The 6731-nt window shown below is 32.5% G+C and overlaps 1 long non-coding RNA gene across 5 annotated transcripts; it reads right to left on the bottom strand.

Moving 5' to 3' along the window:
* Positions 1 to 261: 261 nt before the first annotated feature.
* LOC109205552 lies at positions 262 to 6263 on the bottom strand. Of its 5 annotated transcripts, XR_002064694.1 has the most exons (6): positions 6225 to 6250; positions 4605 to 4678; positions 3741 to 4010; positions 3266 to 3373; positions 969 to 1049; positions 262 to 634 (listed from the first exon to the last, which is right to left on the bottom strand). It is a non-coding gene; the product is annotated as an uncharacterized LOC109205552 (long non-coding RNA). The 5 variants fall into 5 exon arrangements; XR_002064693.1 differs by lacking the exon at positions 6225 to 6250 and having other exon boundaries at positions 4605 to 5405; XR_002064696.1 differs by lacking the exon at positions 6225 to 6250 and having other exon boundaries at positions 3880 to 4010; positions 4605 to 5405.
* Positions 6264 to 6731: the final 468 nt, after the last annotated feature.

Here is a 6731-nt window from a genome sequence, read left to right as displayed (position 1 = left end):
AGAACTATACTAGCAAAAAGTTCTATTATTTTAGGATTAAATATGTGATACTAATAGCTACTTAGAGCGGAAGGAGGATACATATTTTATGATGAGATACATCATAGATAGTGTGATTTGAATACTCTTAATTTACCAGACTGGGGATGGCCCGTGTCCAATATTGTAAAAGTTGAAACAATAATTTTTTATCAACCTTATTTTAATAAGAAATTGCAAATACTAAAAGTTAGTACATGTAAGTTATTATCAAATCAAATATAGACAATACCACATGCCAACTGCTGAATAACACATGTAACATCAAGGCATAAAAACATTCAAAATTGCCTTTCATCTAACTTTGAATGGATATTGTTCTCAAGAGGCCTTTATAAGCCTGAATCCTGAGACCTTGGCATCAAGCACTTCCATCAATATGTTGCTTCCTTTTATGTTACGACGCATCTCACTTAGTCTAATTCTTTCGTTCGGATTATTTCCCTGAAAAGCAGACATCCGTTGAAATTATCATGTTATCTTTTATCTATCATCCAAAAAAACATTAAAAACTTATCTTTTAGCAGGGCCACTGAATTTCATCTATCATCATCTTCTGCCTCCAAGCTCTTCTTCCTCGTCAGAAGATGTGTTCCTAAGAATGTCAAATTTCAGTAGTACGTACTAAGTCGTAAGACTGTAGCTTGGTACCTATCGAATATATATTGAAGAAGAAAACATTTGAAACATACTCATAAAGCAGAATTATTCTCTAAAGAGCATATAACGAACTATTTTACCCTTTTTTTTAGAAGGTAAGTAGAATAGACTATCTTACACTTAAAGATGATATTCTGATGACCAAACTAATGGCCACTCCCTAAAGTCCTTTTTTTCGTTCCAAAAACATGCGAGAATTACCAAACTGAAAAGTAAACTAAAATTGAATTCGAATCACAAAGCTAACCGGCGTTTCTATTTACCATTACCTGTTGGTGCTCGGGAGTCTTCCAAATTGAAAACCATTCCTAACATCTTTCAACAGGATAGCACTCTTAGGCCTTTGGAAACTGCATATGAAAATTCATTCTCAAACGCTACGCTAACGCTAAAAGCATATACCATATTCAAAAAAAAAAAAAAAGTAGTGCATTTTCTACAGTCACATTGTTTGATTTGCAAGTAAAAGCTAAGCATTTCGTATAGTAAGAATCAAACCCACTAATGGCAACTTTCCTCAGCTTTGCTGTGTTTTTATTATACTCGGCATCGTAATAGGTTAATTGGAATTATGTTTCTTTTATTTTTTGCTTTTAAGAAGCTAATAGGAATTATAGTTATTGTTGACATTAGCTTTAAAGATATTTGATCATGCTTCTTTTATTTTTGATAAGTAAAAATGCATTGACATGCCTCTTTCATGTAGAAATTACAGTCATTCCTTAAACTCAAGGTTTAATGAAGTTATTGTACAATAATATCACTAGCCAAAAGATCATCTTGAAACTCTTCCAGCTGCTCATTTATTATTGCATAGCAAATAAACAACAAATTCGTTCCTCAATCCAAAATCCTAGTGGAATAAGCAAAGTTTCTTTCACAATTATCCCAAAACGAACCAGATGTCTCTTTATTTTTTTTAGTTCTATCATTCATAATAAGATTCTCAAACGATTAGCACTGTTGGAATTTAAAGCATTGGGCTTCAAACACTTTAAGCATTGGGCTTTAAAGTCTAAGAGTGTGAATTGGAAATAGTGGGAAATAAAATGGAGGGAAATGAAAATTTGAATAAAGTGAGCTTTTGTCTTGAACTTTGTCCCTCATTGGTGAGGGACAACTACATTTGTGTCTATATATATATAATCACTTCTTAAAGCTCTTAAGAGGAGTTGAAGAGAATGAACCCTCGCGCCGTGACACCTTTTCCAGAACAAACATCACACCTCTTCCGATAATTGCCTATAAATTCTGAGGCATGGCTTCGTTTTTAACACATTGAAAAATTACAAAACTTCATTCTTTCTGAAAATACTGCATTCTAAGTTGAAATTCCTTAAGGACGCACAAGCAAATTGTGGACTCGGAATATTTCTTATTCTTTACTGTTTTCCAGTTTCTTTTATTCTTCTAACAGTTTTCTGATTTTGTGTTTTAACACAATAACACTTTATTTTTTCTACATGAAAAGTTAACCAAAAAGGTAAAAAGAAAAAAGAAAAGCTTATAGGAAGCATGGCCACTTCGTGACTAACAAATCTAGCAAATTTCGATGAACTTTAAAAAAAATTAGAAACAGGATGCTTTCAGTTTTTTATTTTCTCCTCCAAATAATTGATTCTTTTACTCTTCCAATTTTCCCATAAAACATCAAGGAATTACAGGCCATTCCATGGTAAACTTTTCACTTTTTCTAAATGGAATTTTAACCACCATTACTTTATGCCTGAAATGAGGTTAAAATATCATGGTATAGCCAGTTTACACACTGGTCAATGAAAAATAGCCAGCGTTTATCAAGTCAATGAAAAATAGCCACTATTTTGCTGCAACAGGGACCGGTCCAGTATAATATACGGGAGTTCTGGTGCATTTGTGTACGAACTCCAGCATATTATGCTGGACCGGTATACTTTGCTAACTCCTGTAAAATTTGCGGGAGACTGGAGCACCAGTGCTCCAAACTCCAGTATATTATACTGGACAATTATACTTGCTGGAACTCCCGTAAAATTTGCGGGGGTTCCAACATAATTATGCTTGAACTCCCGTAAAATTTGCGGGAGTTCCAGCATAGTTATCCTGGAACTCCCGTAAAATTTACGGGAGTTCAAGCATATTTATGCTGGAACTCCCATAAAATTTGCGGGCGTATTTTTCCGGATTTTGAACAGTGTTTTCGCTAAGATTTAAAGTGGCTAAATTTCGATGACTTTTGAAACTTGGCTATTTTTCAACGAGCAGTGATAAATCTGGCTATTTTTGAATTTCTTCCTGAAATGAGTTATGCATTTATAAAGAGTCATAAAGCAGTAGAAACAAACAAAAACATAAAAATTCAGTTAAAAGCAGAAAGTCAAAAGCAACTCTACCGATACCTTTACTTCCAAACCAATTGGTTTCTAACATCTAACCAACAATTTTTAGTCAACATCGATGTAATGGAAACCAAAAGAATAGAACTTCAATCACATAGGTATGATGAACAAAGTAGTAATGAATATAGGTTATTGTATGACTTCTAAGTTCAATGCCACGAAAATTCATTCAAAATTCGAAAACTTACTCATAAGAATGAAAATCCGATATGATCTTCGATAAATACCCAATAGGAGACTGAAAAAGCTAAATTGAGTGGTCCATCATGACCAAACATCTTGCACGTAAATGTCAACTGCACCAACTTTATTATTAGTTGAACTCTTACTCACAGAAAAATAGTGAAGAAAAGCAATGAGAACTATCACTCTCAATTGTAATGCAGTGAGAAGAAAAACAAAATCAAGAATATAAGCCAAATAGCGAAATGGTAGGTTGAAAGCAGAATTATGTAGCTTAAAGCTCATAATAGCTGAAATCTTTTAGTTTTGCAAATAATTATAAGAGTTGCTCGTACAAATCTTCTATTTAAAAAATCTAGCAGTTTAATTCTTTTAATATATAAGCACTAAGCCAAATTCAGTTTTTTTGCAAAGATGTGCCTATTTTGACGCATGGTAAATAACATACATCATTGTGATCTCAAGAGTAAATCAAAGGACCTTCGTTCTAGACGCCAGGAAAGACCAAGGACCTCATAGTTGTTCCATAATTTAGCAGAAGCAATGCCCTTGTCGAGTAATGCAAGTACAGATGAAGTATCACAATATTCCTCCTATTGGTCTGATGAGAATGACTGACCTTCGAGCTTTAAAAGTTAACCTTTGATCCAATGTTGCAAGACAAAAACCTTCGGGCAAACCAGCTTATCCATATAAAAGAGGAGGCTTTCCAGGTCTTTTACTCTTTCATATCGACTTCCCAAGATTTAACTACACGTGTCACTTAAAGATTAGAATTCTTAAACATCTCAGGGAATGATTATATTCTCTAGTTCTTACTCACAATTTAGATAAAAGCTTGTCCCTAGTAACTGCTTAATTTTTTTAATGTTTTCCTTCCAAGATTTAGCTAAACCTAAAGAAAGTGGATAGTCCACAGTAAATGATGCAAAAAGGTGTCTTTAATGGTACATTCTAATGGCCAGGGTATGGGTAATGATCCCTGTGACCAGGAGGTTCGCCATAATTGAGTATTTTTTTTTTAAATCGTGGGTATAATTGAGAAACTTATTGTTTGCAAATGCAAAGCTATAACAATATTTTGAATAATAAGCATGGACCATGTTCGAATTTCATAAAGGCATATAAAGAAAATAGAAATACAAATAACCAAACTCAACGGAGTTGTTGCCATCCCCGGCGAAGGAGTAATTTAAAGGTTATCTTCTCTGCTTCAGTAAACAAATTTCTATTATTTTTCTCTTATGCGACCCTCTTAATAATAGGATAACTAATATATACCCATTATATTTTCATTACCAAAAAATGAGTGCAAAAAAATAAGAAAGAAGAAACAAAACTCACCTGAAGTGAGAACTACAATTGAGGGTTACAGACAAACTGCACTAAAGAGGAGAAATTTGAAATTACACCTGAAACTACACCAAACAAATATTGAAATCCCTAAATTACCATACTCGTATTTCTCCAAGTCCCTTTTTTTCTCAGACAAATATCAAAGTTCGTAAACTACTAAAGAAGAGAAAAAAAACTCAAAATTGGAAGAAATCAGGATTTGCTAAGAGAGAACTGAAGAATCCAGATATATATGAAAAAGAAAGAAAATCGAAAGATATTATGCCGGCGATTAGGTCGGAATCTAATCTCTGCTAGAGAAGAGGTTTCGGACTCAATCGTCAATATTCATGTGTGAACTTCAACACTCTCAATTGTTTGGTACATATATGAAATCAGAGTTCTTAAAATTCCAATTTCAAAAATTAGGTTAAAATCCCAAAAGTTTTAACGATAATTTAAAGTGAAAAAAGTTGCCTACATGCAACACTTCATGGATAATAACAAACGGAGCAGCCAAGGAGGATGAGAAGAAAAGAGATTCGTGAAGAAGTAAGAAGAGCAAAAACGAAGTAGAAAAGCTAATATGCTCGGTGTTACAATATGGCAGCCTTCGATTTTAGCATACATCAGCCATGAAATTGCAAAATAAAAAAAGTACTGATAGAACACAGAAAACCACAGAAGTTCAATACTCAGCATGCTTAGAGTTTAAAAGCACAGTTTTACCACTCGATTGATTGCAAAGTTAAAAATCATGTAGAGAACCCAAAAGAAAATAGGGCAGAAATTAACAGCTTGTTTGGATGGTTGTTCCTTGTTGTATTGTATTGTACTGTTATCCCAAAATAATGGTTGTTTTGATTGTTTCATTAAAATTGATTGTATTGTATTGTTAAATCCATTGTTCCGGAACAATGAAAAATCCCCTTTCTTGAAACAACCGATTTGGTGTAGTGGGATTGTTTCCTATTTTTCTTTCCAATTATGACCTAACTTATTAATCCATAATTCTATTTTACTCTTTATCTTTTTCTATTTTAGCTCCAAATCTCCAACTTATAACCTACTTTATTTTTTTCCACACCAATGTTAAAGGTGTTTTGTTGCCTCCTATTTTATTTGTTTCTCCTAATTTGCTTGTTACTCAATTCTAATTAGTTGTGCTTCTTTGTTTTGACTTTTTCTGTCTCGCTCCTTTGTTCTGCTTCCTTATTGTATTTTGCCTTCTTCTGTTTTATTTTTTTAAATTATTTTTATACATAATTTTGATAAATTTAATATTTAAACAATTGAGAGTATTTTAGTAAACTTATCAATTACAGTACAGTACGATACAGTCAAAAATAAAGCATACAATCTATCCAAACATTGTATTCATAAAACAATACGGTACAATACGATACAATACAATACAATACATTATAAAACGATAGGGAACAATGATCCAAACAGAGTGTAAAAGAAGAGAAAAAGGATTGGGGAAAATCAGAAAAGAACCTACAACAATCACTGAACTTCAGAATCAAAACTAACAATGATGAAGAGAACCTAGAAGAAACCCAAAATGGAAAAAGAACGAAGGAAAAAGTAGAAAAAAGAAAAGTACAAAATTGATTGAAAGCATACCTGCAGCTAGATTTGTGAGTGAGAAGAATCAGGAAGAAGATGTGAGAATCACTCTCAAAATTAAATAACTTAATTATGTTGTTTGTTAAAAATACACGTGGAGCCATTTATAACTTACGCGTAAGTTTGTATAGACAAACCTAGACACGTACTATATGATATGTAAGAATTGAGGCGCAATATTCTTGAGCTTTTTAAAAATGCCATGAAACACACAAGTCTGAAACTCTTTCTCTTCTATATAATAGAAATGCTTTATATGTTATACTAAAACTTATTACTTTTCATAGTAAATAGACATCATAATAACAATGTGTCTCTTATCATCTAATGTTTAATAAAATAAAGTACCAAAAATTAATCAAAATGTATCGTTATGAAAAGAAATCGAGTTGATTGAGACAGTTTTAAAAAGTCTAATTTTGATCATGCACAATAGAGTAACCGAAAAATCGATATGCTATAAATTTCTTAAACTAATTAGTTAAATAGACCATGACATCATAA

The sequence above is a fragment of the Nicotiana attenuata genome, unplaced genomic scaffold (genome assembly GCF_001879085.1).
Source record: "Nicotiana attenuata strain UT unplaced genomic scaffold, NIATTr2, whole genome shotgun sequence".
NCBI lineage: Eukaryota > Viridiplantae > Streptophyta > Magnoliopsida > Solanales > Solanaceae > Nicotiana > Nicotiana attenuata.
The sequence above is the reverse complement of the archived record's forward strand: the minus strand, read 5'-3'. Positions and strand labels throughout refer to the sequence as shown.